The sequence below is a fragment of the Narcine bancroftii genome, chromosome 9 (genome assembly GCF_036971445.1).
Source record: "Narcine bancroftii isolate sNarBan1 chromosome 9, sNarBan1.hap1, whole genome shotgun sequence".
Classification (NCBI taxonomy): domain Eukaryota; kingdom Metazoa; phylum Chordata; class Chondrichthyes; order Torpediniformes; family Narcinidae; genus Narcine; species Narcine bancroftii.
The window spans coordinates 84,231,665-84,249,658 of NC_091477.1; the positions used below are offsets into that span (position 1 = coordinate 84,231,665).

The following is a 17,994-nucleotide window of genomic DNA, read 5'->3' on the forward strand; positions in this document are numbered from 1 at the left end:
AATTCAGCTCCAGTGACTGCCATGATGAAACTTCCAGCTCAAAGCCACAGATTCAAAATCCAAAATGTTTATCCTCGTCGCCAATGTCACATTTGTGGCCCGAAATGTGAAATTGATAACACCATCGACACATGATTTACCTGTTGAACATCAGCGTATCTTTATTTCTTTGCTTCCATTATTGCACCATTTCGCGCCTTCATACAACACGCGCATGTCCTCTCACTTCCAGTCAGGTTAATAGCTCAACCTCTATCTGCATACATCTCATGCATATTCATTATCATGACACTAACTGCTATGCTAACTGCATGTAACTGTGAGGAATCACTCTGTCTGGCTCTTTTTGCCAGGTTGTGGTCTTGACCATCAAGCATTCTTTTCCTTAATAAGGTAGAGACTGTGCAGATGCATGAGAGGATTGGTGAATCTCATCATCAGTGTCTAACTTCAGTGAAAGGAGCTTCTCAAGGGATATTTTCCAAGGCAAAAGCGAATTGCTGGAGGAACTGAGTGAATCACACAGCATCCATAGAAGAAAATGGACAGTCAACATGAAACTCTGGTTCAGGACTGAGAAAGGAGAGAGAAAACAACAGTTTAAAAGAGGAGAAGGATAAGGATTTGTGGACAGAAAAGGGGTTAAGAATGATGGACAGATGGAGCCAGGTCGATAGGCAAGTGGAGTTGGGAAATGGAGGCAAAAGAATGATGGGTAGAAGCAGACAAAGGGGGAATCTGGATAGCATACCAACCAACAACATGAACATTACATTTTCCAGTTTCAAGTAGTTTCAGTTTTAATTCTCCAGCTCCACCTTGGTCTGCTTCCCTCTCCTTCTCATCCACCTCAATTCTCTCTCTCATACACGCACACCATTCAGTACTGTTCCCCTTCTCCATCTTCTCTACCTGCCCATTGTAACGTGATCGATAGTACTCAGAGACTTGTGAGGAGCACAAATACACTTTTATTAGCTTACAACTAACCGCTGATGTCTTCAAGTAAGGGTTTATATCGGGACCGATGGGGGTGGAGCCAAGAGGAAGGGTCGGCCATCTAATCTATTCATACAGTGAATTCCAGTTCACTGCATCCATCACAAGCATACCCCTCCCACCTTATTCCCTTCTCCACTGTTCCAATTCTCTCTTTGTTTTGAACTTGTGTTCAAATCTGGCACTGTCTGTAAGAAGTTTGTACATTCTTCCTGTGTCCTGCACAAGTTTCCTCCAGGTGCTCCGCCAGCCTCCCTTCCTCTAAAAAGTATGGGGTTACAGGTTAATTGGGCAGAATTGACTTCTACCATGTTGTAAATAAAATGTTTAAAAATTTCTTCTATATTGCTGGCTAGAAGACCTATCTTATTTAAAAGGAAAGATTCTAAACTACCAACTTGACTCAGTGGCTCTCTCGAATTATGTCATGTTTAAGTTTAGAGAAAGTTAGGAGTTATATGTTTGAATCTTCTGTTAAATTTGAAGAGACTTGGCGACCTTTTATAAATTACTTCCACATGACCTAGTTAGTCTAATTATTTTCCCTTTTGGACTATATTTTATTTCTTTCTCTCCGTTAGTGATGATTACATTTTATTAATAAATTCTCAAGATAGGCTGCCCAGTTTTTTTCTTATTTTTAATAGATTAGGTGGGGTTTTATATAATATTTTTTCTTTTTTTTGAAGTTTTAAGTTTGAGGAGATAAAAACATTAGTTAATTGTGGAGTATTACAATATGTTACATCAGATGATGTCATATAGTGATATTTTCCCCTTTATGATTATATACTCCTATTTTATTATTTACCTATATTATTAATAAAAAGATTGAAAAGAGAAATCTATTTATGCTTCGACCATGTGGAATGTCTCAAGACATGAGGGAAATCCCACCAATGCTGTCTGTGCAAAATCCTTCAAATTTACTTTCAGGATACATGAACAAATGTTAGTGCCTTATCATTTATTAATCTACCCAGGTCAGGACATTGATCATGATCAACTAGCCTCAATGGGCAGGGAATATCATCTCCATGCCTGACATCAAACTCCTAAAATAGGCATTCCAGTCTGAGCTTGCTTACAGCAAGACATTTCCAGGAGGTCATTAAAAGCTCTTCACAGATTTTCTTAAAGTTTCAAACACATCTTTCTCACCACTCAAAATGGAGGACCATCTAGGAAGGTACTCAGCATGTACAGTCTCTGTTACACTGTGTTGCCTACACAGAAGAATGTATGCATGCATCACAAACTATTCACCCACTCATTTTCTCTGTGGAAGAGAATCCAGCTTCCACCTAGGATTCTGCAGAAATGGAGTGGAAGAAATTTCAGAAAAGGGAGAACAAGAAATTGAGGTCAGTGCAAGATGCCAATCAATTAACACTTTAAGTAGATGCTAACAAGTTTGGCATATTTGGCTCTTGCTTTGTCTTTTATCCTTGGTGGTCTTTAAATGCCAAACCGATTCAGAATACTTATATGGTATAAAATTGGGCCATGATACAAGATGTACTGCAAAACATTGGTATCTCTTCTCTAGCATAATGTTAGTTTCTAAATTTCTGATTTAAATGCAAATTGAGAAACCTGCTGCATGACCTGCTGAGTTTCTCCAGCACTTGCGCATTGCACTACAACCCTAGTCTCTGCAGACTTTCCTGTTTAACTCCTTTAAGCCAGATTGTTGGCTTGCCTTCTTTAACAAATTGCCCTGCAATAAGCGCACAGAAGCGCAATACAGGATTCTGTACAAACCTGGGATAAATATAAAAGTCAGTTTGGCATCACATTTTCAACCTGAGCTGAATGTAAAATGCCACGAATCAATACAAATCTCTGTGTGCGACAATTAAATGCCTTACTGCTTCCTGCTGTGAATGTAGGGCACACAAAACCTTTCAGTTCTATTGTGCTCAGGCTCAGATTATGGACTGATTTAGCTTCAGGCACAATTTGAAACTGAGGCCTCCTGCGTTCCATTCATTTACCAAGGTTCTGGATTGTATTGTTCTTGCTCCAAGGCTGCTTTTCTCCAAAGAAATCTCCAGTTAGAAAAATTGAATCCAGCCATCAAAAGACACAATTGTTTTATTTATAAATAAATTATGTTCATATTCTTTTCATAATAAGTATATGGCTTCTCTGATATTTTAACTTTCTAACTAATATGCATTTTATTTTAATTTTCTTTGAAGGTTAATCTTTTTTTAAATGTCTATAAAGCTTCATAACTAGGATTTTTTTTAAAATTCCCAGCACATGAAGTATTAAGAAGGTTTATTTTTCCCCCAGAATTTTACTTGACAGACTATCAGAGCATAAACAATTGATTATAGTTCAGAACTGCATCATTTTAATTAATTTCAAATAATCCCGATAAGATTTTTGGAAAATTTGCACTGCTTAATTCAAAATTACACAAATGAATCTTAGGTTGTAATGAATGCTTTGAAATTAAAACCAAAAAAAAATGATTTTCAAACCATCATTAAAGTCCTGGTCCAAGAAAGAAATGATGCAATATGTCAGTATTTGTTCTTATTCTTTGAAAGTACTGGAGGGAGTTTGATTTGGGAATAAAATAAATGTAAATATCAACATCCATGTAAATATTGGAACTAGTCATCCAAAGATTGAACTATGCCTTATACTCTATTTCCATACTCTATTTCCATATCTTAACCTGCAAGCCTAATATTGAATATTTTTTACATTGAAGATGTAAGAACTTTAAACAATGTTTTATTTTTCATTTGTTTCTGATTTAGAAATAAATCCTCTTGAGAACACTGCAGCAATCTAATCAGAAACAGTGATTGACTCCATTCATGCTAAATAATTAAAGTGTGAGCCAAAACTTTTGTCCTGCCTGTTTGTAGATGCAGGATAATAAAATCCGTTACACTACTTCTATTTGTGCAAAGACAATTTGTGCATTGAATAATCATCTCTATAAAGATTTTCTTCAGATGGCGAAGACGCCTAAATGTTATATACTAAGAAGAATGTTTTATTTATATTTACAGCATTTTAAAAAATTGCCTACAAACCTTCCCTTCCCACTACCAGAGCTAAACAAGGAAGTCTACAGATGCTGGGATCGAATGCAGTACATAAACATGCTGGAGAACCTCAACAGGTCACATAATATCCATAGGAAGGAAAGGGTAACCAATGTTTTGGCCTCGGCCCAGAACCAGGCTCAAAATGCTAGTTACCCTTTCTTTCCTATGGATGCTGCATGACCTGCTGTATTTCCCCATCACATTTGTGTGTTGCTGTGTGCGCTACCAAATTGAGGTCCTTCTTTATCGCTATTGTGCCGAATGTATGTATGGACATGTGAATTGCGGCAGTCTTCACTTCAAGGTACTAGACTTTTTAAAATCTAAGTCTATGCAAATGTAACTTGTCTCCACTGTGACTACTGTGTGGTATTTTTCATCTTTTGCTGATTGTTTGCATTTTTATTTATTCACTATGTAGCTCTGCGTAGGTGTGTTCCAGTCTTGTTTGTTTTGTCTGGTGTAGGAATGACATAGTCTTGTGTTGTCTACATTGTTTTTTGTGTAATCTCATGATGTGTTAGAGTTTGGAGAAATGTTATTTTGTTTTTACTGTGTACTGTTTTACAGTCTGGCCTTAAATGACCACATAAAGGCATTGCATCATAAGTATCTATTTATGTGTGTATCTATCTATGTTTTTATCTTTGTATTTATTGCCATGGCTTCCTAGATACAGTGAAAGATTTGTTTTGTGTGGTATCCAGATAAGTCAACTGATCTTTTAGTATCTCATCTAGTGCAAAGTAAAAATAGAAGTGCAGAATATAATGTTACTGTTCAGTTATAATCTGGCAAATGCTCCAATGAAGTAGGATTGCTGAGATCAAGAGATCATCTTTCACTTTTAAAAGGTTCCTTCAATAGCTAATAGCAGTGGGAAAGAAACTGTTCTTAAATCTAGAGGCTCAAATATCTTTAGAATTCTGAGAAGTAGAATGTTGTGTGCTGTCTTTGCCATGACTTCAATATGATTGGACCAGGACAAGTTGTCAGTGATATTTGCAGCTAAAAAGTTAAAGCGTTCTGCCATCTCCACCTCATCACATTGATAAAGAACAGGATGTGTTCTCTACCCTGGTTCCTGAAGTTGGTGATGAGCTCCTTGTTATATGTGGATTGTGAAGAAACACATGGCTTCCCTGCCTGTCTGAAATGTGTATATTGCAAGTGGTCATGTGTCCACCCTGTCTGAAACTTACTTGGAAGTCACTTCACCTATCAATCAAGATTGGACTTTGGCCACCCATTAGTTCACACCTTGCCAATGGCTCGTTTAAATTACGTAGGGTCATTATTGACTAGGTGTCCAGATCAGAACTGTATATAGCATGAATGCATAGCACATTCTTTCTCTCTGCCCCTTGGTCCAAGCCCCGCACATCGCTCCATGCCAGGGCACTACTGTGGACATCACTAGAGGAGTCATGGGTAAGGTGTGCACTACATTTAAAATGAACCATAGTACTCTGATAGATCAGTGCTTGTATAGAGCCACACCCCCGTTGGTACAGGGAACCAGGAGTGTGTGTAAATGTCCCTGTCTGTAGAGTGTGCACACGTGTGTGAGCATGTAAAGTATAGGTGGCCACTGGTATCAGAGTCCAACCTAGATCCAATGTGAATGTCTATATAATTGTTTATTAACATAGTGATTGAGTATCAGTTGACATTCTCCATTGTTGTCTTCTGTGTGTTCATTAAAGTGATTGTAGCACTTGTGTCCAGACTCATCTCTGTGTGAACCCATTGAACCTGATCCAAAGATAACACTCCTTTATTTTGCTGACATTGAAGAAGGCATAATGTCACTGCATTCTCTATTTCCTTCCTACATTCTGTCTCATATTTGAGATGCAGCCTATTAAGATGGTGTCTTCTGCAAACTTATAAATAGAGGAAGAACAGGATTTGTTGAGGATTACCACAGAGCAGGTGTTGTGGTCAATCCTCCCAGTTTGTGGTCACCAGGTCAGGAAGATGTGGATCCAATTGCAGAGAGATATGTTGAGACCTAGGTCTGGAAATTCGGAGGTAAGCTTAGAGGGAACTATGGTGTTGAAGACGGAGATTTAGTAAATAAATTGGAGTATGTCATAGGTATCCTTGTTATCCAGGTATTGCAGGGCTGGGTGTATGGCGAGGAAGATGGTACCTGCCATGATCCTTTTTATGATGATACCTAATTATAGAGGATCAAGGTTGTCTAGGAGGCTAGACCACCATGTCAAAACACTGGATGATGAAGGATTTCAGAGCCGGGCAGTAGTCATCAAGGTAGTCATCGATTGTTCTCAATAAAACCATGATAAAGGCTGCTCAACCCTTCTTGGTTATGTGGTTGGCGCTGGTTCCTGCTTTGTTCTGTGATCATAGCATATAATCATTTCTCATTGATTTCATTTGCCTAGTATCTGGAATTACTTATTAATATGAAAATCATTGTATTTTCTGGATTCCTTGATTTAGTAAGTTAATTGATTTGATTATTTTGAGCAACAAACAATAATTAATTTGAGCATTTCTAAAATATTTTTTAGAGAAAGGGAAGGAATGGGTAGCAACCATTTTTATGAGCAATATTTGAGCTTGCCTACTTAGTCATAGCAGGATATGTACAATCATTTATTATAAAACAAATACTGGCCTAGATATTGCTTCTGCAAGGCTGCTAAATGGTATCACTGTTTATGCACAAATGGTTCAGTAGTCCAAGGAAACAATCAAATGTACAAAAAAATTCATAAATTCAGAAGGAACTGTCTAAGTGTTATCCTCTGCTTTTCTTGCAAATTGACAAATTCGTTGAATTGCATGAAGATACAAAGTTACTAAATTTGCCACAATGAACATTGTGAAGTTAGTACAAGTTTAAGTGTCCTCTTACCAAGTCACTGGACACTGCATTGCAGGAGGCATGTGGATACACTGGAAATGGTGCAAATGAGATTTTGGAGTATGTTATTAATAATGGAATATTTTAACTACAAAGTGTGGTGGTACACCACTGGCCTACTGCAGGGGGCAACCTCTGTACTTGCAGGAGAGCAAGGGGACAGGACAACACCTGGCCGGCTGTCAATCAGTTGGCCTGAATGGATCAAGCCCCACCCGGTCGGGTGTCAATCACCCTCCGGGATATAAGCCTGCGCCGGCCTCCCGAGGCCTCACTCAGAGTTGCTGCAGCCACAGCCAGCCTGGCTCTGTGGAAGTCTTTGTGGATTAAAGCCTGTTGTACAGTCTTTATCTTTGTGTGTGTCTGATTCTGGCTAACAGTGCACCACACAAATAAAATTCGGAAACATTGGGGTTACTTCTTTTGGAACTATGGAGACTATTTGAAGGTGGAGTCTGGTCGAAATAGGGACATTTAAAAGTCAGGCTCATAGATGCAAGAAAAAATAGAGGATTATGGGTGTGAGGTAGGGAAAGTTGAGTAGGTATATATTGGGTGGCACAATATCGTGGGTCAAAGGGCCTGTACTGTGATGTAATGCTCTGTTCATACAAAATTATGAAATTTATAGAATGAATAAATTCCCCTCAGCAGGGGGATCAATGAAGAGATGTACATTTAAGGGAATTGGAAAAATATTAAAGGGGAAATGAGGAACCATTTTTTCCTACTTGAGATGGGTAAGGTTTGAAACCAACTTCCTGAAAGAGTGGAGGAAGTAAATGCTTCATTTCATTTTTTAAAAAGTTATCATGGTCAATTCCATGTATCCAGGATGCTCTTTCATTATGAGGGACGTTAAATTGTCAGATACCTTTTGAGGTCGGCATTGTCCCAAGGGCTAGATTGATAAGGTGTTATCTCCACCTTTCTTTCTTTATTAAATGTTATTTTGAGAATATTTTAGCAGCATGCAGTCAAAACAAGAATAATCAAAAAGTAAACATCAATATCCATAAATATTCATAAAATAATACAAATATTGTCGATATTAAAGAAAGTGAGAAAAAAGAAAAGAGTCAACATGTGATTCAATTATTATAAAGAAAGAAAAATTACAATACTACAAAAATGCAAATTCAATGTCCATGTTGAACCAAAGGGAGGAAAAGAAAATAGATAGAAAGAAAAACAAAATAAGAGGAACCCTCCCACCACCACCCCCCCCACCCACCCTAAGAAATAAGAAGAAAGAAGAAAAGAAGAAAAAGTAAGAAAAGAGAAAGAATAAGAAAAAGAAAATATTGGCTTAGGTATGAATTCCATATTCTTAAAAATACATCCTACCTGTTTCTGAGGTTATAGATGATCTTCTCCAGGGGGAACACAATGATGCATTTCTATTTTCCAGCGGGCTAAACCTAGTTGGGAATCAGATTTCCAAATAACTGCTATGCATTTCCTGACCACTGCTAAAGTGAGCTTAACAAATTTTAATTGATATTTTGAAAGTCTCATTTTAGGTCTTATGTCTTCTAAATTCCCCAATTAAAATAATTCAGATATCTGAGGGTAACAAATTCCAGCAATTTCCTTTTGCAGGAGATTACCCAAATCTTCCCAGAGAGGCTTCAAGTTAGGGCATGACCAGGTTAAATGTAATAAAGTACCTATTTCTTGACCACATCGAAAATATTGTTCGAATATTTCTGATTTGAATTTATGTAACTTTTGTGGATTAGGGTAAAGCTGATGCAAGAAGTTGTACTGCACCAGCTGATATTTCATATTAACAGGGTTAATGATGCTGTCCTGACATAAGACGGACCAGCAAAATGGATCAATTTCTATACCCAAATCTGATTTCCACCTTTGTCTTGATTTATCAAGCCTTTGTTTGGGGGTTCCCACCTGAGGAAAGGAATTTTTTTTTTTTAATGCTCTCCTTTTGAACCTGAGTCTCTATTTTGCTGCACTGTGGTAAGGTTAGCGCTGGATCTAATTTGTCCCATAAATAAGATCTTAAATAAGATAACAGAATAAAAGATGTATTTAAAACTCCATATTTGTTCAAATGTTATAAATTGTCCCTGCTCATTACAATCCTCAATGTACTTGACCCCTCTCTGGGACCAAGTGTCCAGGATTTTATTATCAATCATTAATGGAATTAACATATTTTGAGCCAGGGTGTTTTAGGTAAAAGCCCCCCACCCCGCCCCATTCCCAGTTTGAATCCCCACCTTCCAATGCTTCTGAAGTCTATCTGTACTCCATCTACAGTGGCAGAGTGTCACCACAATGAAAGCCATCAAAGGAACTACTGGAGATGCCAGCATCAGACCTGGATGTTTTAGTACATTCCATCCTGCATATATGGAATAAGCTGTCAGAGGGAATAGTTGAGGCAGAAACTATTATTATTGAAGAAACATTTGGGCAATCACATGGACAAAATAAGTTTAGAGAGTATGGGCCAAACACAGACAGGTGGGACGAGTGTGGGTGGGATATTTTGGATGACATGGGAAAGTTGGGATGAAGGGCCTGTTTCCATGCTGTATAATCTATGATTCTCAAGTTGAGTGAGAATGTGTGAGAGTGGAGCTGTTTAAATAAGTGAGTACTGTGCTGGAACATTTCTTTTCCAGCAAATGGGAGTTGGAGCGAGGGAGTGTGAGAGCAGAACAGTTTAAGTAGGCGAGAGGCCATCATGTGAGTGGGCCAGTATTAGAGTGGCGTGTTTGAGGCTTTAGTTCAAGAGGCTTCGGCAAGAAGAAGTGGAGATTAAGGTCAAACATTGGTGAGAGTTTATTATTATTTATTCTTTTACCTTGTATTAGTGCCAAGGTGGCAACAGGGTTGATGGAATGTTCATCTTGTGAGATGTGGGAATTCTTGGAGACTTACCATCTCCCCGACAGCTCCATCTGCATGAGGACAGCGTTCAGGAACTGGAGCAGCAACTTGATGGCATTCAGCTTGTATGTGAGAATGAGGAATTCATAGATAGGAGTTATGGGGAAGTGGTGACATTGAAGCTACAGGAGGCAGTAAGCTGGGTGACTGTCAGGAGAGGGAAAGAAAAATGAAGCAGACAGGAAGAACAGGGCATCCCTGTGGCTGTTGCCCTCAATAATAAGTATACCGTTTTGGATACTGTAGGGGGGAATGACTTCAGAATGATCTGGTCTTTGGCACTAAGCCTGGCCCTATGGTTGAGAAGGGAATGAGGGAGAAAAGGAGAGTGATAGGGGATTCAATAGTTAGGGCAGACAGCAGAGAAAAGAAATGCTGATACTGCTGGAGCTGCTACAGTGGCAACACTGCCATTGGTGTAGATATGTGGAAAATGGATACCGGAGGCCCAATGCTCCTCTACATGGTTATATCACCCAGTCAAACTACTGATTCATTTGGCTCAGGACAGGCTTTAAATGCCCTTTTAAAAGAGACAACGGTGATTTATTTTAAAATCCTGCATCCTATCTGGGCTCAAGATAACTGCGTCTGTGTTCGGCAGAATCTGGGGAAGCAAAGGATGGGCACAGTGACCAGAAAATGGGGACACCATTTCCCATTTGAGAAGGGAAAGCAGAGAAGATGACTCTATAGGATGGTGACCATGGCGGTGGACCAGCGAAGGGCTCTGCTGATGAAGAACACACAGGCAGCGTACTGTTGATGACTTGACATGAGGAAGCCATACAGGCTGCAGGCTGCTGGCAACTGCAATTAAAGGACGCGCACCAGGCTGCAGGCTGACGTAGATTGGCTGGAGGGGTGCCAGGTATTGGAACCAGGACGCGAGAGTGTGCTAAGAACGCCAAAGACATCCTGGTTGTGTTAAAGGATTGGATCTGGAGCTCGGGTTGCTGATGGTTTCGATTGTGACTGCAGGAATGCTAGAGGTAAATTCACGGACTCATAGTGACTCTGAAGGGACTCATTTTTACTGCTCTTTCCCTTACTGTAAGGGGCGCTGGGCAATTTCTGCTGATGGCAAATCTTTGTCTACCTGGCGGCAGACTAAAGGCAATTTTGTGTAATAATACATCAGCTTTTTTACATGACAATAAAAGAATCTTTAATCTATGGAAACAAAAGAGGCATCCTGATGCCTCCCAGGTGCCAGGATCAGAGAAATCATGCATCGGGTTCATGGCATACTGAAAACAAAGGGTGAGAAGCAAGAATTCATGATATATATTGGGATCAACCACCTAGTTAGGAAAAGGAATGAGATCCTGAAGATTCAGGGTCATAGATTAGGATGGAGATGAGAAGAAACTACTTTTTCCAGAGGATGGTGAATCTGTGGAATTCATTGCCCATTGGAGGCTACCATAATCAATATATTTTCTCAAGGTTGGATAGATTTTTACATATTCAGGGAATTAAGGTATATGGGGAAAAGGCATATGTGGAGAAGAGCTTATCATCAGGTCAGCCATGACCTCATTGAATGGCAGATCAGGCTTGATGGGCTGGAAGGCCTACTCCTGCTCTTATTTCTTATGTTATTATTGTTTACTGAGAGTCATGTGGGTGGAAGTCAGAAACTGGAAGAAAGTGATCATTTGATCACTGTATTGGGAGTGGTCTATAGGCCACCAAATAGCCCTTGGGACACTGAGAAGCAGTTAGGTAAGACAGAGTTTGGAATGGTGCAGAAATGGGAGACTTTAACTCCCTAAATATTGACTAGTACCTACTTACAGCAAGAAGGATATTTGGGGTAGAAGGTGTCAGATGTGTCCAAGAAGGAATCCTGTCACAACATATGGGCAAGCCAACTAGAGGAGAGGCTATACTGGATCTAGTACTGGTCAGGTGACAAACTTCTTGGTGGGGTTACCTTTGGATGACAGTGATGACCACCCTGACCTTTATCATAGGTGTGCCCAAGGATAGGAGTAGACAAAATTATAATGTGTTTAATTGGGGAAGGGATAATTATGATGGGATTAGCCAGGAACTGAGGAGAATAAATAGAGAACAATTATCTCAGGGAAATCACAGAAGTAATGGGGAGATTGTATGCGTTATGGATAGGTTTGTCCCACTGAAACAGGGAAAAGATGGTAGAATTAGGAAACAAAAGAGGTAAGACATCTAGTTAAGAGGAAGATGGAAGCATACATAAACTTTAGGAAATAAAAGTCAGGAAAAGCTATGGAAGGAAGGACAGGAGAGCTTAAAGGGGGAATGAGAAGGCCTTGGCAAGTAGAATTTAAGGAAAACACTAAGTCGTTCTTTGCATATGTGAAGAACGGAAGGATAACTAGAGTGAAGGTAGGGCCGCTTCAGGATAAAGCAGGCAACACATAACAGGAGGTCTTAAATTAATACTTAAGTGATCACCAGAGAAAGGGACTTTGGATAATGTGATGTCAGAACAGAACAAGCTTGTGTGCTGGCATATGTTTATGTAAGAAAGAGGAAGTGCAGGATCTTCTTAAAAATATTAGGATTGATAAGTCTCCTGAACTAGAAGAGATATACCTCAGGTTACTACAAGAAGTGAGGGAAGAGATTGCTGGGAGCATTGGCAATGATCTTTGCATCCTCCCTGGCCACAGGGAAGATTACAGAGGATTGGAGAATTGCAAATGTAGTCCTCTTTTTAAAAAAGGAGAATCCCGGGAATTATAGACTAGTAAGACATATCAGTAGTTGGCAAACTATTGGAGTGGAGTCTTAAAGACAAGAATAACAAACATTTAGAGAAGCATAGTCTTCTTGGAGATAGTATGGCTTTGTGAGAGACAGCTTTTGCCTCACGAGCCTAATTGAGTTTTTTGAGGAAGTAACAAAATAAATTGATGAAGGTGGGGGTGGAAGATGTGATGTTTATGGATTTTAGTAAGGCACTTAACAAGGTCCCCCTTGGTAGACTCATTAGGAAAATCATGAGGCATTGGATCCATGGAATCTTCACAGTGTGGATTCAAAATGGGCTTGCCTGCAGAAAGCAGAGGGTTATCGTGGATGGAATGTTTTCTACCTGGAGGTCACTGACTAGTGGAGTTCTGCAGGGATCTGTTCTAGGACTCTTCTCTTTGTGATTTTTTATAATTGACCTGGACAAAGAAATAAAGGGATGGATCAGTAAGTTTGCAGATGACATGAAGGTAGGAGGTGATGTGGATAGTATACAAGGTTGTAGTGGGTTACAACAGGATATAGACAGGAGCAACATTGGTTGGGGAAGTGGTAGATGGAGTTCTATCTAGATAAGTGAGAAGTGATGCATTTTAGAGGGTCAAACTTGAAGGCAGACTACTTGGTTAATGATAGGATTATTAACAGTGCAGAAGAGCAGAAGGACCTTGGGGTCCAAATCCATAATCTATCAAAGTTGTTAAAAAGGCTTATGGTATTCTGTCCTTCATTTGTTGGGGGATTGAGTTCAAAAGTCATGATGTAATTTTGCAGCTCTATAAATTCTGGTTGCCCCACACTTGGAATATTGTGTTCAGTTCTGGTTGCCTCATTAAACAAAGTAGATGGATGCTTTGGAGAGAGTGCAGAGGAGATTTATTAGGATGTTGCCTGGAATGGAGAACGTTTATTATGAGGCAAGGTTAACAGAGCTAGGGATTTTCTCTTTGGAGCACATAATGGATGAGAGAAGATTAAAAGATTAAGATTAAAAGAGGCAGAGATAATGTGGATAGTCAGCCCCTTTTACATGACTATCAAATACCAGAGGACATCTGTATAATGTGAGGGAGCAAAGTTTAGGATAGACATCAGTGGCAAGTTTTTTTATTTACATAGAGAGTAGTGCCAAGGGAATTTGTACAATAGGAACACTTAAAAGCTCTTAATCAAGCACATGGGTCGAAGAAAACTAGAGGGTTTTTGGTGGGCGGTAGGGAAGGTTTAAATTGTTGAATTGGATTATGTAGGTCGCACAACTGACCTGTAATGTTCTATGTAAACCATTAAAGTCTTTTTCATGTGCTATGCTTCTGGTCATTCACCACAGTGTACCAGATTGACAAAATTGACAAAATTTTTGTCATTGACAAAAAATCCGCAGTCACCACCGATCTATTACATAAATATGTATCGACTGAATGAAACTCATCCAAGGCTAACTGTTGCCCATCACTGGCTGATCCTGGTTGATCACACATTGAACGATCTGTGTGTTCTGTTAAATGGAGAGGTCAGAACAAGATGCCATTTTGAGAAATCTCAAGAAAAAACTTGAATAACTAATTAATCCAAGCCCTCAACTAAGTCAGTTATAAAACTTAATAAAAGAGTGTTTCTAATTTTTTTAAAATTTAGACATACATATACAGTTACAAGCCCTTCCAGCCCACAAGTCCATGCCACCCAAATACCCCAATTAGCCCTAAAATCCCCGGTATATTTTTGAATGGTGAGAGGAAACTAGAGCAACCAGAGGAAACCCACACAGACACGGGAAGAACCTAGAAGCTCCTTGCAGACAGTGCCAGATTCCAACCCCAGTCACTGGCAATGTAGCAGCATTGAGCTAACTGCTATGTGAACCAGATGTCAAAATCAACTCAAACAATTAATTGAATGTTCTTTGGTCACTCACAACCATTGAGTAGTTCAACAACAAAGTACAATTAGGTAAACTTGGCATGGAACTGCCTGCAAATTTAAAACGTCTGCATGTGCACATGTATATATTTAGGAATTTTGACCAATTCTATACTGAGAATTGTCAGTAATTAGGCTTGTATTTCCACAAATAAATATAGGCCACTATCTTATGTGGTTGGTGTTAAATTTTGTTTAATAACTGTAATATTGGGACTGTTAACTCTTGTGTCTATGACTAATTATACAGATTTGCTGCTGAGCTGGATTCAGACTGCATTTTTAATGCCACACCCAAGATACTGAGCCTGTTCAGAACTATATATAATCCTGAAGGAAAAACACACAATATTTTTAAAAAGGAAATGTCCTAACAGAGCATAACAATAATATAACATAACCCTACAATAACATTCCTGTAAAGCACCTCAGGACTATTTAACCATATTAAATGTGCTGATCAAATGTAAGTTGTTGTTGCTCTAAAGCATACCTGGCATATCTTTGCTGACAATTAATCCCTCAAATAAATAGGCTAAAAACCAATTCATTGAAGAACATCATCAGTGTGCAAATTTTTAGTGTTGTAATATCTGCTACTGATGTAATATTGGGTATGCATTCTTTTGAGAATTGTTGCATGGACGAGCCACACACTGTTTTTTTAGTGAAAAACATGGCAGTAGTGTAGTGCGCGTCGAAAGAACCAAAGACTTGTTGATCCAAACCAAGGCTTTTATTAACTAAAAGACTGGAGCATATCACAAGTAGGTCCACCAGTCCAGAATGACCTGGTCTGGCTAGGAGCAATCCTTTAAGACCTGCCAGTAGGTGTGGCTACACTCTCAGCCAATCACAGTCATCCTACACTACCATCTGTACATATGTACATATACTCATTGGTGATAGAGTCTGTACTATCGCATTCACCCCTTCTTTGAGAGCCAACCCCAGGGTGGATGGAGGTTAGGGGCTGTACCAGTCTGGCCATCCAGTGTGACTGCCGTGGCGCCGGGCTCAGGGTTGCCAGAATTGTGTCGCCGGCAGGCACGTAGGGTGCGGCCACTGCTTCGCTCAATTCCCCAACGGCGTTGTCGGCAGTCTGACCTGAGCTGATGGGGTGGTGCTGGTCCCTCTGTTCAAGCACATAACCTCGGGGAGAAGGAATAGGGGGAGGTTGAGTTAAAGGCACTGCTGCGCCTGATCCGGCTTGGGCTAGGTCCCATACCGAGACTGTGTCCTCCTATCCGTCCAGGCATAATGTGGGTTCGCATGGAGCAGAGTCACTCAGTCAACCAAGGGGTCATTCTTAGAGTACCAGACGTGGCGTCGTAAAAGGACTGGACCGGGAACCGTGAGCCATGCCGGTATGGTCGTACCCGACTCAGATTTCCTCGGGAAAGATAACATCCTTTCATGGGAGGTGGCATTGGTTGCAGTGCATAGGAGGGAGCGGATGGAGTGTAGAGCACTAGTGAGCACATCCTGCCAGCGAGAGGTGGGGTGACATTTGGACCGGAGGGCAAGCTAACTGCTTTCCAGACAGTGGCATTCTCTCTTTTGACTTGTCCATTACCGCGTGGGTTATAGCTGGTGGTCCTGTTTGAAGCAATACCACACTCCAGAAGGTACTGCCACAGCTCTGCGGTCATAAACAAGGACCCCCTGTCACTGTGGATGTAACTGAGGTACCCGAAGATGGTGAAGATGCTGTACAGGGCCTCTATAACTGAGAAGGCAGTGATGTCTGAGCAGGGCACAACGAATGGGAAGCGGGAGTACTCATCGATGGCCATAAGGATGTAGGTGTTACAGTTGGTCAATGGTAGAGGCCCCTTGAAGTCTACGCTGAGACTTTCAAAGGGGCGGGTGGCTTTGATGATGTGGGTGTTCTCCGGGTGGAAGAAGTGGTGCTTGCACTCAGTGCACACTGGGCAGGCTCGGGTCATGGAGCGAATGTCCTCGACCATGTAGGGAAGTTTGCGAGCTTTGACAATGTGCGCGAAGCTAGTGACCCCTGGATGACAGAGCTCCTCGTGGAGTTTTGCAGCCTATCCAGTTGTATGTTGGCGCAAGTTCCCCTAGAGAGCGCATCTGGTGGGTCGTTGAGTTTACCTGGCCGATACAGTATGTCATAATTAAAGGCGGAGAGCTCGATTCTCCACCTGGCGATTTTGTCATTCTTGATCTTACCTCACTGGGTATTGATAAACACGAAGGAGACAGCGCATTGGTCAGTCAGCAGCGTAAAGCACCTGCCAGTGAGGTAGTGTCTCCAACGACGTACTGCTTAGACTATGGCCTGGGCCTCCTTCTTGACAGAGGAGTGTCAGCTCTCAGAACCCTGGAGTGTTCTGGAGAAGAATGCTACCGGTCAGCCGGCCTGGTTCAAAGTGGCTGCCAGTGCAAAGTCAGATGCATCTCTTTCAACTTGGAACAGAATGGACTCATTGATGGCGTGCACCTTTGCAGCAGCAATGTCCAATTTGATGCAGTCGAAGGCTGCTCTGGCTTCGGTTGACAGGGGGAAGGAGGTGGTCTTGATGAGTGGCCGTGCCTTGTCGGCATAGTGTGGAACCCATTGGGCATAGTAAGAGAAAAAACCTAGACAGCGTCTGAGTGCCTTCTGGATGCGGGGTGGGGGGGGGGGGGAGTCCATGAGGGGACGCATGCGGTCAGGGTCCGGCATGACCACCCCGTTCTCCACCACATGACCCAAAATTGCGAGCTGAGTGGTTCACACTTATTCAAATTGTAGGTCACGTTCAGCCAAGTTGCAGTCTGAAAAAATTTCTCAAGGTTGGCTTCATGATCCTCCGTGTCATGGCCGCAGATGGTGACATTGTCTAGATCAGGAAAGTAGCACTCAGCCCGTTCTGGTCCACCATCCAGTCCATTTCCTGCTGGAAGACCGCGACACCATTCGTGACCCCAAAGCGTACCATGAGGAATTGATACAGCCGCCTATTCACTTCGAAGGCCGTGAAAGGTCGGTCTTCTTGGCGGACGAGACACACAGTTATTTTTAGTGAAAAACATGGCAGTAGTGGTCAGCCTGTATGACTGTAGGCCTACAGTAGATGTGTTGACTTGCACAAAATAAGCCAAACATTGTATACATGTGTTGGTCAGTTCAAATAACCAGCTATTATTGGTATCTTAGTGAGTGAATGAGATAAAGACACTGTAGGTCACATCGAAAGAATCAAAGGCTTGTTGATCTGAACCAAGGCTTTTATTAACAAAAGACTGGAGCGTATCTCATGTAGGTCGACCAGTCCAGAATGATCTGGGTCTGGCTAAGAGCAACCCTTTAAGACCTGCCAGTAGGTGTGGCTATGCTCTCGGCCAATCATAGCCATCCTATACTACAATATACACATATATACATCAGTGATAGAATCCATACTATCACAGACACTGAAATAGAATTAGAGA

At 40.9% G+C, this 17,994-nt stretch overlaps 1 long non-coding RNA gene across 1 annotated transcript in view; it reads right to left on the bottom strand.

The window, feature by feature from the left end:
- The window catches only part of LOC138742373 (uncharacterized), a 97,834-nt gene that overhangs the window by 35,255 nt on the left and 44,585 nt on the right, over window positions 1-17,994 (bottom strand). The window contains exon 2 of the long non-coding RNA XR_011344117.1: window positions 8,317-8,390. This is a non-coding gene — a long non-coding RNA (uncharacterized lncRNA). The remainder of the gene's footprint in view (window positions 1-8,316; window positions 8,391-17,994) is intronic.